The 14,996-nt window shown below is 40.3% G+C and overlaps 1 protein-coding gene across 6 annotated transcripts in view; it reads right to left on the bottom strand.

Annotated features, from left to right (window-relative positions):
* Window positions 1–7,117, bottom strand: part of DIDO1 (death inducer-obliterator 1) — a 91,704-nt gene extending 84,587 nt beyond the window's left edge. For 5 of the 6 annotated variants that reach the window (XR_003996548.1, XM_030533562.1, XM_030533563.1 and 2 more), the window contains exon 1: window positions 7,007–7,117. The gene's annotated coding sequence lies outside the window, so the exon portion shown is untranslated. Of the gene's footprint in view, window positions 1–6,983 lie in introns of all 6 variants that reach the window. The other variant, XM_030533564.1, reaches the window with a different exon arrangement.
* Window positions 7,118–14,996: the final 7,879 nt, after the last annotated feature.

The raw sequence follows: 14,996 nt of genomic DNA, 5'->3' as shown, positions 1-14,996 counted from the left end.
GTACTGCATCACTTTACACAGAAGAAAAAAAAGTGATTTTTTTTTCCCCGTTAGGTAAAACCTTTGATTCTGCAAAAGGTAATGATAGTTGTCCAGGAAAACTTCCTATTTGCCCCAGGCAAGTAGATTTTTCATGTCCTGACTTTAAGAATAGTAAAACAAAACTATAATTTACTAGCTTCATATCAAACTGTCACTGGATATTAGTATTACATAGTCAATATACTGTAGTTTGCAGTACTGTTGTAGTCATGCTGGTCCCAGAATATTAGACACACAAGATGAGTAAGGTAATATCTTTTATTGGCATAACTTACAGGCCTCAAGAAGAGCTCTGTGTAAACTCAAAATCCTGGCTCTTTCACGAACAGAAGTTGGTCCAATAAAATATATTATCTCACCCACTTTGTCTCTTTATACTGTAGTATTTAGCATACTTTCTCCAGTATGCTGCACAAGAGAGCTTGTACATTGCTTATGCAATACAGATTGTTCACGATTTTTCAAATTTGAACTACTTACCTGCACTATAGTTGAGTTCTGCTATTGAACTTCCTCATTAGCAGTGTTCAAAATATATTTCCAGCAATTGCCCAGTCAACAAAAAGCTTCAGCAATACTGATTCACAGAACTTGGCACTATTCCCTTTGAAGAGTATTAACCAATTCTCCATTATGCCCTCTGGTGACACTACACTAGAATGCACAGTGGTTGTTTTAGAATTGGGGCAAATCAGTGGACCTGACATTAAAGACTCTATGGGTGGTTTTTTGTTTTTTTTCCACAAGGGTAGGGGTATTATTCCCAGAATTTAGATCAAATTCCAATTTGGATAATTGAATTCTGCTCACTTACAATTCATGTATTAAGCAACAGTGTTCAGAAACAGTACACAAGAAGGCAGTATATTTCATTAATGAGTGAAATGACTCCTAAAATGGTAAGCCAGCATAGTTAGCGTAAAACTTAACAGCTCAAAGATTGACATGTGCCATAACCATCCAACTGATAAGTCTGGGTACTGTCATATGCAGAATAGTAGTATGTCCAGAAAACTAACTGGCCTCAGGGCAGGTGTATTAAACCTTGCTTTTAATTTCTGGGTCCACGAGCATAGCTGTCATAAGAATCAGAAAAAGGTGTATTTAAAGTATTTAAAACTAGAAACAGGCAGGATGCTTAGTGTGAAACATTTTGATAAGACACTAATTTTTAAACCTCCAGAGTGCAACTCTATAATATGTCAACAGCCTGGCCTGGTAAACAGAGTTCTCATTATATTAATGTACGTTTCTGGAAACAAAATCTGTAATTACTGTTTTTTCTCTGAAATATACATGGCAAGGATTTGTAAACCTGTTAAAACTTCCCAAATATATAAAATAGTTACAAAGACAAACAAAAAAATTCTCCCCAGCACAGTATCACTATAGTGTGTGATGCTATTCTGATCTTATGAAATATACAGACACACAAGGGAAAATCTTGGCCCATTACAGTCAATGGAAGTTTGGCCATTGGCTTCAATGGGATGAGGACTTCACCCACTACTACAATTGTTTCTAAAGTGGAACATTTTACTTAGTTTGCTCCTGTCTTAATAAAAGTATACTCGGCTCTACAGGAATCTCTTAGACTAATATGAATTATACCATTACCATCAAAGTTTTGCATGTAACTCTGATTTTTAAACCTTTATGTTACCATTTAAATACAAAAGGCTGTATTAATGTATTTGTAACAAACTATCTAAAATAGGGAAGTCTGAAATGAAAGTTATCAACTTCATTCTTAACTCATCACACTGTGCTTAGCTATTTAAAAATATAATAATAAAAACAGTGAAATATTTGAACACAACAAAAAACGAACCTCTCTGCTAGGAGTCACAATTTAGTGAAATAACTTGTACACAAACAAAATCTGTCTCTCAGAATATTGGCTATATTTCTGGATTCAATTCCTGCCTTTGTCACAGTGTTACTGGGTAGCATTGGACAGTTCACTATTTGTAAAATGAGAATATTACTTCCCTATTTCATAATGATATTATGAGGACAGAGTCATTAATGTCTGTGAAGCATTCAGGTATTACAGAGACTGGGTTCACATAAGTTCCTGGATAGGTAAAATATGTACCCCTCATGCCATACTTGGTACTAGATTACAGCTTCTACTTGAGAGAGTAGAGACTCTCCAAAGCACACTCAAGTAGTTATCTAGATATTCTTATATAGGGAGAGTGACAGGCCTTGTCTACACTAAATTCCTTTCTTTAAATTTCCCACCATTGCTACTACCAGCATTTTTAGCAACAGTGCGAGTATTAGTCCCTGTCTATACACACATGCACTCCACCGCTGCAGCGTGTGTGGTGAAGACACTTTATGCCAATGGGAGAGAGCTCTCCCATCAGCATTAAAAAAAACATCTCCACCAGTGGCATAAGCTGTGTCGCCGTTAAAAAAAAAACAAACACCTTCATAAGTGCCATAAGCTGTGTCAGCAGGAGAAGCTCTCCCGGCAACATAGAGCTATGCACATGAATGCTTATGTCAGTGTAACTTATGTCATGGAGAGGGTGAAATATTCACACCCCCTAAGCAACAAAAGTTTTGCCAACATAGGCTGAAGTGTAGACCTAGCCACAGGCCATATCTACACTACTACTTATGTCAGCAAAACTTATGTTGCTCAGGGGAGTGGTAGTGCGCACAATGCTACGTCGGTGGGAGAGCTTCTTCTGCCTACATAGCTACTGCCATTTGTTGGGGGTGGTTTAATTCTCCTGTCAGCATACAGCAGCTAGGTGAGAGATCTTACAGCAATGCAGCTGCAACAGTGCAGCCGTGCTGCTGAAAGGTCTCTAGTGTAGACATACCCTTAGTTAAGAAAGCCACCAGTGATCTATCTACTTTAGTTTTGCCAGCGCTGGTTGCACCAACTGGAAACTTGAAGGGGGGGGGGGGGGGAGTCTAGTAGCGACAACCAAAAGGAAGGCAAGTCCAAAAATAAGAGAAATGCAGAAGCTAGGCTAATAGCTTATAATGCTCAACTGGAAAAAACTGGGGAGAAGAGGGTGAGGATGCACCACAGTAAGAATGGGAAGTCATCTACCTAGCCTAGCTGAAGTTCATGGCTGAATTGGAGAGTTATTACAAGTTCAGAATCCAGTTTTACAACCATAAAAAACAGAGACTGCTTTTTGGTTGAAGAGCTAAATATAATTTACTTTCTGAAAATGACTAACACTTTTTTTCTGGCTAAGTCTCCCTCATTATCTCCTGGTTATTTAATGAAAGTTGGATCTTAGGAATTCGGAGTTTTATATAATATTCTGAAATCAGTTCTACTTGCATTACTTTAAAAAAAAACACAACACTGCTAATACAACATACAATTACAGCTAAACTTTCTGTAAAATACTTTGAAGATTAAAAACACTGTGTGAGGTAATTATTAATTGTATTATTCTAGTCAATGCACCTTGCATATTAACTGAACACCTTAAAAACCTATAACTCATTGTTTACATTCTGAAATATTGAAACTCCACAGTCCAAAACAAGTTTGTTTAATTAGACACAACACTTAATGAGTTTAGTGTCTCACTGCATCTCAAAACCTTAAACGTTATATTAAATGAATCAAAACTCTAATCTTGCTCTAATAGAAATCAACAACAAATATCCCATTCACTTCAAGGTGCAAGATTATGTCACACAGCTTCAAAGAAGGCTGAAGGCTAACATAATCCTTTGGTCTTCCTCTAGATTGGATCTAAGCACCTTTCAGTGCAGTCTGTTTCTGAAACCCCCTAATAGCTAACTCTGAAAAGGTAATTTGTGCATAGAAGATACTACTACTGGGATGCATTAACAGGTGTGTTGTAAACAAGACACGAGAAGTCATTCTTCCGCTTTACTCTGCGCTGGTCAGGCCTCAGCTGGAGTATTGTGTCCAGTTCTGGGCACCGCATTTCAAGAAAGATGTGGAGAAATTGGAGAGGGTCCAGAGAAGAGCAACAAGAATGATTAAAGGTCTTGAGAACATGACCTATGAAGGAAGGCTGAAGGAATTGGGTTTGTTTAGTTTGGAAAAGAGAAGACTGAGAGGGGACCTGATAGCAGTTTTCAGGTATCTAAAAGGGTGTCATCAGGAGGAGGGAGAAAACTTGTTCACCTTAGCCTCCAATGATAGAACAAGAAGCAATGGGCTTAAACTGCAGCAAGAGAGATTTAGGTTGGACATTAGGAAAAAGTTCCTAACTGTCAGGGTAGTTAAACACTGGAATAGATTGCCTAGGGAAGTTGTGGAATCTCCATCTCTGGAGATATTTAAGAGTAGGTTAGATAAATGTCTATTAGGGATGGTCTAGACAGTATTTGGTCCTGCCATGAGGGCAGGGGACTGGACTCGATGACCTCTCGAGGTCCCTTCCAGTCCTAGAGTCTATGAGTCTATTTGTTCTTATGGAAAGATCCAAAGGGCCAACTATCCATTTCCAGTCTTTTGTATGCAAAAAATTGGACTACAATCTATAACATATATTTAGGCATGGAAGGATTCTATTTTTATTGATAATGTCAGTAAATGTAGATTTCACCACACACATACAAACCCAGGAAAATATATTTCCATTGATGATAACTGAAATGTACAGATAGGCAAAGTACAAAAAATGCTGCTTGAGAATATATTAGAGTTTGATTTAAAGATACTTACTTTGCACATTTTAACTTGTGATGTTGACAATTTGTTTTAATGTTATAAAGCTTAAACTTTTTGAATCTCAATATCTACTGTCATTAAATGACTGTCTGACCCCCACCCTCATCATTTCCTGCAACTGTGAAATTATAAATTAATAAAATAAGACTTCACATTTTCAGCTGAATTTCTTTTATTTTTACTCAACCAACAATTCAATTGGTTGTATGGTTAATTAAATTGCTAGAAACTAAAAACATACTTAGACTAAATTAATTTACATTACCATCTGTCACTGAAATCAGCAATAATGAGAACATACTTTAAAAAAAAATGTTCATCTGATGACCGACTGCTAAATGAATAGTGTCCTACCAAATTCAGGTCCATTTTTGTCAATTTCACAGTCAGAAGATTTTAAAATGTTCATGATTTCAGCTATTTAAATCTGAAATGTCATGGTTATGTAACTGTAGGGGTCCTGACCCAAAAAGGAGTTGTGGGGGGGTCACAATGTTATTGTAGAGGAGGTTGTGGTAGGGCTACTCTTACTTCTGCGCTGCTGCTGGTGGCGGTGCTGCCTTCAGAGCTGGGCAGCTGGAGAGGGGCAGCTGCCGGCCGGGAGCCTCTCTCTGAAGGCAGAGCCACCAGCAGCAGCAGCGCAGAAGCAAGGATAACATGGTATGGCATTTCCACCCCTTCTTCTGCACTGTTGCCTCAGAGCTGGGCCTCAGTCAGCAGCTGCCACTCTCCGGCCACCCAGCTCTGTATAGTATAGGGTAAAAACAGACAAGACCAGATTTCATGGGGGAAGCCCAGATTTCACGGTCCATGGTGCATTTTTCATGACAACGAAATTGGTAGGGCCCTATAAATGAACAATTAAATTAAATAGGATTGTGTAAGTTTAAATATTTTAAAAATAATGGTCTCTGAGAAAAAAACAAAAGATAGGTTTATCTATTAAAAAAATACAGCCTTGAAGAATTATGGATTACATAAAATCTTTATGGGATACATAAAATAGGTCAGTTTTTCCTGAAATTCCTAAATGGAAGGAGTACACAGAACCCAGACACACACAGCAAAGTAAACAAGGTGTCATAGTAGGTTTTAAAAGTGATCATGTAAACTACAGGAAAAATTAATTTGTTTCATATTTTATATAGCAATTTTCATTTCAAAAGGATCACAAAGCATTTCACAGGTTCAAACTGACAAACTACAGAAAAAGAATTACTTCACCCATCTCTGAAATGCAGCAAAATCTGGGACGAAGCATGAAACCTACTCTAGCTATTTTTTAATTGGATTGAATCTACAGGGGCAATTTAGGAAGGAAATTCTTGCAGAAAGTAGCACGGGATCCTTAATGGTGCCAGGAAATCACAACGGTAATCACATACAAAAGATGTCATCTGCGACCATCAGAACTGGAGAAAGGAAAAATGTAGAGGCTGGGAAGTTACTGAATAGTTTATAGCAAGCCAAAAGAGTTTCAATTCCTTGGCTCCCACCTTAAGACTAAATCACCAAAACAAGGTGAAATTCACCTCTTCTATGTAACTCACCAATACAGATTGAATTTACTTCTAACTTCCCCAGGGGAAAAAAAAAAAAAAAGCACCCGAGCTTGGATGAATTTCATTCCCACCCAAATGACCCCTACATCAGGATGACTGTCTCCCCACATTTCATCACTCCCATCAAACGACCTCCCGACTGCGGGTGTCCCCCCACAACCATCACATCACCCGAGCCCCTCTCATCCGCTATGCGAGGCCGGCGGGAAACAGCAGGGCAGAAAGGGGAGACGGGTCGTGACATCACAGAGAAGTGGTTTGACATCAGCTCGATTATGATGTCGATCATCTTGTATCTCAACGGCCACCTCGTCTCCACAGTGGAGTAACCCGCCTCCGACACCCTGCTCCGCCCGGCGAGGGCGACGTCCCTCCGCTGCGGCCCGACAGCCCTCACCGCTTACAGGGAGGCTCCTTTCGCTTCCCTCAGGGGCCCTGCGTCGAGCGGCCGGCCTCCGCTGGTACCGCGCCAGGCCGCCGACTTGCCCGCAGAACCGGGTCGGGCCGACACTACCCCCGAAAACAGGGCTCGCTGACCCACCGGGGGCCCTGAAGCCGCCTGGCCGGGCCTGCCCTGCCCTCCTCCATTTTCTAGCCAGGCCCAGCGCCCCCAGGCCCTAGGCGGCGACCACCCTTCTCCGCACCCCCCGCCTCAGTGCGGGCGGTGTACCCTGGTGTCCAGGATTCACCTCAGGCCGCCTCTCTCACTCACCGTCGGGAGGAGGGGCCAGGTCTCGCCGCCACCGGGCGCCTCAGCCGAGTCGAGCCGCCATTTCCTCCTCGCAGCTCCTCAGCGCTGGGCGCGGGGCACCACTCCTCCCCAGCTACCATAGAGACTGACATGGCGGGGAGGCGTGGCCCAGAGAGTCAACCGGCCGGCGCTCCCCGCTCTGTTCTACACACTGCTCCCGTGAGGACTTCTGGGGCGCTGCCGGCAACTGCCGTTCGGAAAACAGAGCGCGAGGAGGCGGGACGCGGCCTCGGGGGCAGGAGGGGACTCCCCGGGGGCAGGAGAGACTCTGCCAGACCAGCCCCTGGGTAGCTCCCTGCAGGGGCGGGCGCCGGGCCAAGCGGGAGCAGCAGAGCTCCAAGGCGGCAGGGCAGGTGTCTGCTGCCAAGCGGCCGAGACCGCAAGTTTCATAGCGGGGACAGCCGGGGCAATAACCTCTGAAGTGAGAGGTATCCGCAGGGGGCAGCTAGGGGAACCCCTCTCTTCCTACTGAAGTGCAAACAGCAGCTGGCATCGGCACTGTTTTGATGCAGTGGTTGGAGGACTCCTGGGTTCTTTTCTTAAGCTCTTCCACCGCCTTCCTCGGTGACTTTGCGGAAATTAACCTCTCCTGTGCCTCAGTTTTCACAGCAGTAAAAAGGGGGATAATTCTTACCTCACAGGAGTTAAAGAAGTTTAATTCATTATTGGCAAGGTGCTTTGAGATCCTAGGCTGAAAGGCACTGTAGCAGTACTAAATATCTTTACAGTGACTTATCCTGGGGAGTAAACATAGCTTTGTCATATGGTGATTTTACACTTAATAGGGCAAAGAAGCTGCATCTGCTTGGAAACAACTGTCCAGACCCAAGACCAGCCCCATTCACTCCTCCCTCAAAAGCAAATCCTCAATTGTATTTGGTTGGATGACTAAAATTGCAAAGAAATCAGGAAGCAGAATTCTCGGGGAGACCCAGCTACCCACACAAACAACATTTTTCATATCTGTTTATTCAATGACAATGTTAATCTTTCTTACTGTTATCTCCTTTCCATTCTGTTGTACCTGTAATTGCATTTGAAGTATCACTTAATCACTACTGTAACTGAAGATGCCTAATAAACTCCATTTTATTTTTAAATAATGTACTATTTAGTTATTTTTAAATACCTTAAATACTGATAAACCCTATCCATTATCATAGACTTTGCAAAACCAGACTAGCAGGATTTGTCTGGGGGAGGGTAAAGACCTGGTGTCAGTGACTCGAAAGTTTGATAGACACTCAAGGACCATTGTTCTACAAAAAAGTACTTTGGCACATGTAAATATACAATGTATTACAGAACCACACAGGTGCTATTTTTTGCAGTTTTCTGTAAAACAGTGATCCTCTAAGCTGCTTTTGGGGGTGGACCTTTGCACTTGCACAGAACCCCGTTCATTTAATTGATTTCAATGGAGTTTCATGCAATATAAGGACTAAGAACATAATCAGAAAATATAGTAAAATTAAAAATGTGCTTAGTACTAATAGTGTAAAACTATTCATTTCCAATAAATCTGTATTTTGAAGCTGAATATATACAAATGATTGAGAGAGTATAGTGGTAAAAGCCCTGGATTGGATGTGATGTTAGATAATCTGGGTTCCAATTCCCAGTGCTATTAACTTCCTTTTGTGACATTAGCTAAGTCAGCCTCTTTGCCTCTTTTTCTTCAACCATAAAAGGAGGGTATTAATACTTACCTCACTCGTAAGGACGTAGTGAGGCTTAATTCATTATTGGTTGTAAAGCACAGAGATCCCTTGATGAAAGGTGCTACAAAAATACAAAACATTATTATTATTAAAAGTAGACACCACCACCTTAATTTTGTTCTGCAACTACAGAGCTCCAATAAACTGAATACCTTGACCTATTTGAAAAAAATATTGCAACGTTTTGACAGACGAAATTCACCTGTGATATAATCTCTAGAATAATAGGGAATGTAGTGAAAACACTAGCATTGTGGCATTTGTCAGATAGATAAAACAAGAAATTTACACATCAAGAAAGTAAAATGTAAGTAAGTGTAAAAAAGCATGTACCACACTCTACTCTCCAGGTCTTTGCAGTTGTATTTTCTATTATATGCACTCTCCATTGTTCCCTCCAGGTATTAAGTTATCAATTTTGCATCCCCCCAGATACTAAACTGATGCAAGTTACATTTATGCCCAGTATGTAAATCTACCTCATGCTTTATATCTCCTTTTGGCTTAGAGGATTCCATGCTTGCACCACCACTAGATTTGGCCCAGCTAGTTTCACTTATCAGTTGCCTCCATCATATTTACTGGAGATGCATCTCCAATACTGTATTATCAAGCTATGTTGTCCAAACAAGAGGATTCTTCTACCCTATTAGAAATAATGTTTCATCTGTATTTCAGAACTGCTCAATTTGCATCTCAGAAATTCCCTTTTCCACTGCTCAGCAAACAAACTGATTTCCTTTTCAATAGTCAAGTCCTAAAAGATCTTTCTTCATGAGAGAAATTGTTTTTAATTTTTGGCATTTAACTATGTGTAAGCTAGAATTACACAGCATATTCATTATGAAACTACACAAAAACACTTGCTTTTCTGTTTTGTCACAAACTTTAAACTAGTCTAGGTTTGTAGAGGCTCATAAACCTTTTGAGCAAGCCCAAGCTGATTATGCAGGGGACTGGACTAGATGACCTCTCAAGGTCCCTTCCAGTCCTATAATTCTATGAATGAACTTAGGCTGATTTAGGGGGTTGAGTGATTTGGATGAGAGCAGGGCTTCAATTTAATTTCTTCTTACTTAGAAGTTACAGTGTGCAAGTCCATGACCAAAGAAAATGGTTCCCACAAACTCCTACAAAATTAAACAGCTGAGTTTCACACAGCACTAGTATCAGCTTGGCAGTACAACTGAAATTCATGGTAGACTGGCTAGATGAATGGATCCAGGTGACTGGATAACAGACCATAGAGCCTCTGACCTCTTCTATGTTGGAGTGAGACTCCAGACTAGATTGGTAGTGACCAAAATTAACCATCTGACAGTTGTTTCTTTGGTGGTCTGCATGAAATGAGTTTGGTCTCCATTCAGTCCCAGATTCATGTGATAAAAAACACCACCACAATTTGTCTTAATTGAGAACACTGAGACTAGCAAAGAGACTTAAAGGTTGACAGGCAATTTTAAAAATGTTCCAACAGACACCTTCATGCTTTCTCCTGTGCTGCCCCTTATGCACTGGAGGAGCTTCCCATAAATATCCACCAAACCACCACATTGTCTTCCTTCATACCCCTCCTTAAAACTCATCTCTGCTGTGATGCCTATTAAAAACAACAATTGTTAGGCAGTTAATGTATTGTGACCATTGCTTATGCTGATCAGTATTGTCTCATTTCTTCCTTGTGCTCCTTTTTTGTTGTATCCACCTGTTGGCTTCTGCTCCCAAGAGTTTACAAGCTATCTCTTCATTATTTTTGTGCAAGTTTTAGCACAATGGAACATTGGCATCTAGATACGCTGCTAAACTACTACTACTAACAACAGACATAGAAATTTCACTGTCTTCTCATCCCCCTAGAGATGGTACCTTCAAATCTGGATTTAGGTGCATTTATAGGGAAATGGTAAAGTGATTAGATGACTCATTTTTTTTCAAGAGACAGGACTGAAGAAGAGCTCTTGAAAGCTTGTTTCCTCTCACCAACAGAAGTTGGACCAATAAAAGATATCTTACCCACCTTGTCTCTCTAATATCCTGGGACTGACATGGCTACAACATACAAGTTTTTTCAAGACAGCCTAATTTTTCAATGGCCCTTAAAATTTGGAGCCCTAGAGTTGGACAATTGTTTTACACTCTGTATCCCAGCATACTCCTCCACTCCACTACAGGCACTATAGCAGACTCTGCAAAGCCATTTTCAGCAGCCAGAAAGACTAAAGATGGCATTGTCCCTGGAGGCAAAGGTAGGGAGTATAAATCGTGAATGAGCTTTCCCTGGAGTGGGGAGTGACAGATGGTGCCTTTCTTCATTTTGATAATCCAGACACCTTAAATATTTGGAAACTTGCATTGCTGCTGCTTGTGCTCATGCTATACCTGTTCTACTGATAAAGGCCTTATTCGTTTCCAGCACCTCCCACAAACACTAGATGATGGGCTGTCACGTGGGCATGTCTCTGAAGCACTAGATTCTCCAAGGCTGTTGATTCACCACCTTTCTTGAGCTCTAGATTCACACAGATACAAAATGCTTAACACTCATTTTAATACTTTTCACGAAAGCAAAGCAAAATGTTTAGTGGAGGGTTCACAACCAACAGGGAATTTTGGAAAATAAGTGCATATTTGGTCTTTCGCTGGGATTTTAGCCAAATTCTGGTGGATTTCTGCAGAGATTTCTGTTTGTTTTTGGTTCTCCAGGATTCTATTCCACCTTTTTAATACCAGACACCATTGTAATACCCAAGGAAGTTTTTCAACAATTATTAATAAAGTTAAAAATTAACTGCAGCTGCTACACCAAATTTACAAAAAAAAGTAAAATTCTCCCAAACCGTCCAGTATGAGCCTAACATTTTGTAACTAGTGTAGAAGTCCCTTTTATCCTACTTTTTAAAGTCCTTACAAAGTGGTAGTTAATAAAAGACTTCCCAGAAATGTATTTTGGGATATATCCCATCATCTTGGAAGCTCTCCCACTCATGGAAAGCTTGGTTTTCTAGAGCAGTGCTTAGCTGTAGCCAAAACAAGTCATGCTGCTGAGATGGAAAAGTGGACTGCCTCCAGAGATAGAAGCTTGGCACAGAGAGTTGGCTGACCCGGCTGCTAAAGACCTGGTAACATTTCTGAGAAGAGGCACCTCAAACATTTTGAAAAGATTTGGCCTTTTTATAAATCTCTGATTAATTCCTAGTGAACAAAACCAGATACATCATTCCTCCATTCCTCTCTCTGCCCCTCTTTCTTTATCCCCCCTTTCCATTCGTTTACTTTTTTTTTTTTGGTTCTTCCCTTATTTTGAGGGGGAAAATTCAAATATAAATTAAAAAATAATAAAGATTAATGACAGACCCTGCTGTTCTCTAGTTTCTGCAGGACACTGGCACATGGGGGAGGGATAGCTCTGTGGCTTTGGGAATTTGGGGATTGGTCCTGCTTTGGGCAGCAAGTTGGACTAGATGTCCTCCTCTTCCAACTCTGATATTCTATGATTCTATGGAAGATGTTGCTACTATTATTTGATCCAGTCTCTTGCTTGCCAGGCTGGGAGCATATTGTCACTCTGAAATAATAACCATTAAAGACTGCTTGTTTCTAAGCAATCTCATCCAGCCCTCAAGCCACAGAAGGGCATTTGAAGAGGCTTCCACTTCTCCTACACAGCTCAGCAGTTTTGGCAGGTAGGGTGGGGGAAACATGAGGGGTTCATCACTGGGGTACTTGTCCTAAGGAGTGGAAGGAGCTTAGCATCTGGGGAGTAGAGAAAGAAATTCAGTGGGGAAATTTTCCCATTTGCTTTTCAGACACTCTTCCTTCACAGCTTCATTACTTCCGGACTCCTTTCTTCCTCTATTGAGAGCACCTACCTTAATGAAGGACTTAAGGGCATGTTTCCCACATCACATTTAAGCCTGTGTACAATATGACTTGGTGCTTTTAAATCCTAGCACTTCAGATCATACAGTACTCGGAGTCTGAGTGCCCCACTATGCACACAGTTAATTAGACAGGTCAGCAGGCATTACATAGTGGATGATCCAACACTTACTTCACCTGGTATAAGGTAGAGAGGGGACAATGAGTTAGTTGATTGGGCAGCCAATAACATATTTATAATACATTGAAACTAGGATAAAGTTTGAGTCACTATGATCAGACTCTGATCCTCCAAAATATCCTGGATTTTCTTCATAAAACTATGATGTTAGCAGGGAAGAAGGGCTGACAGTGCAGACAAAATAAATCAAGACTAATACAGACAAATTATTTGCATCTTTAAAACTTAGTTTAAAACTTATATACAATAGTTAGGTATTTCTACCAAGAAAGTGAGAATTAATATAGGCATGTGGGTTCAGCGTTAACACCCCATTAAAACAAATAGGAAAATTAACACTTCTCAGAAGTATTCTTTGTTTGCAAACTCATTAAAAAGATATTTGTTCAGGTAACATTCAATACATTTCCTTTGCAACAAAAATGACTAGAAACTCCCCATCCCCATGAAAGCTTAAACTCTACAGGAAACTTTTAGGCATTACCAAAACTATATGGGGAGACATTCATTTCTGAACATGTGTATTACTAGTGCCCCAAATGATTATTTATATAATCATTTTGTGTCATTCTATATTTCCACACCCAAAATAATGTGGTGGAGCAGCAGTGTTTCACTGGAAGCAATAGCTGCAGTCCAGCACCTACTTTTGTCTCAATTTCCCTTTATATTGGTGAACATAAGTCCATGAAGCAAAAATGAATAACATATTTGTTGTTTTCCTGAAACTGTGAAGAAACCAGGAACCAATACTGTAGACAGGTCCACAGCACACACCTGGTCAAACTTTTCCTTGTTTTTTTTAATCAAGAAAAATTTTCATTTTTCCTGCTGCTTTTGTGACTCCTTTTCCTTTTACCTGTAATTGCAGTTGTGGTATCAGTTACACTGTGCTACAACCCTCTCTCCTTTCCCTGTGTTTGAGGTGTGGTTCTCTGTATAGCAGAATCAGGAAGTGGTCATAGGGATTGGACCTCCCCATCCTCTCTACCTATATAGAAGTCTCTATATAAACTCCACCTATTAGGGAGGAGTTGGCAAAGTCAGATAATTTGAAGGGTTGAGGGGGTGATTGGACAAAAGATGTTCTTCAATCTTATTAGCAAAAGAGGCACAGGAAATAGAGTCCTCTGCTCAAAATGTACTAACTGGTTGGGAACCAGAAACTTTCTGGGGTTTCCATTTTAAGGGCTCGTTTACATATTTACATTGTTCCTGATTAATTCCAAAAGCCTGAAGCAAAGCCCACTAAAGGAAATAGGAATCTTTCCATTGAATTAAATTGACTTTAGATCATGCCTTCAGAGAGGACCATATAAGATAAGAATAAGGTGATTAGGGACAAGTGTAGAGTGTTAATGGATGTTGCACTATATCTGAAGTTACAGATTCAGGGCTTATGTTATTTTTTATTTGTACCTTACACTGGTTGTATTTATTAGTACTCTTCAACTGTAACTTTGAAGTGCTTGTGACAATAATATATATATAAAAAGTAGCTCCTTGTTCAAAAATCAGTATTGCTTATAAACATTCAGTAAACTTTTTTTTATAGAAATAACTCAAATTTAAAATTATTAGATAGCGGTTGTACTATGCTATGATAATTTGAGTTTTGAGGTTATGCTTTTCAGGTGCAACTTCAAAAAAAAGTGTGTGTGAAATGGGTAAATGCAACCTCAAAAACCTGCTTTGCGGGGGGATTTGGGAAAAGTGATATTCCAAGTTTTCTTGGAGGATCCTGATGTACATTGTTCTGAAAATGTAGGCTTTTTTTTTAATACTGATTTACCTATTTCTGCTATGGACTTATTTTTAAAAAATATATTTTTAAACTGAAATAGTTAGATTGGTACAACCCCTCATTTGAACAGTTACACAGCATAAAGATGCATCGGCACATTTATACCAGTAACACTGCATCCACATCATGGGACTTGTCCTACTTGAAATATACCAGCATAGTTAAAACAACAGTGTTTGTGCATAGTGTAGAGAAGGCCAGCGCGAAACACATGCTGCATAATTCCTATGCGTCCAGACGGCTGTAGTGTGTAATGGTGATATCAGGGCATCCCAATAATAATCCCTGCCCCACCAGTTTAATCTACGTTCAGATTTGACCCCAAGACCTTCATGCTCATAGCTGTGCCTGGGATTCATATTCATC

The sequence above is a fragment of the Gopherus evgoodei genome, chromosome 14 (genome assembly GCF_007399415.2).
Source record: "Gopherus evgoodei ecotype Sinaloan lineage chromosome 14, rGopEvg1_v1.p, whole genome shotgun sequence".
NCBI classification, from domain to species: domain Eukaryota; kingdom Metazoa; phylum Chordata; order Testudines; family Testudinidae; genus Gopherus; species Gopherus evgoodei.
The sequence above is the reverse complement of the archived record's forward strand: the minus strand, read 5'-3'. Positions and strand labels throughout refer to the sequence as shown.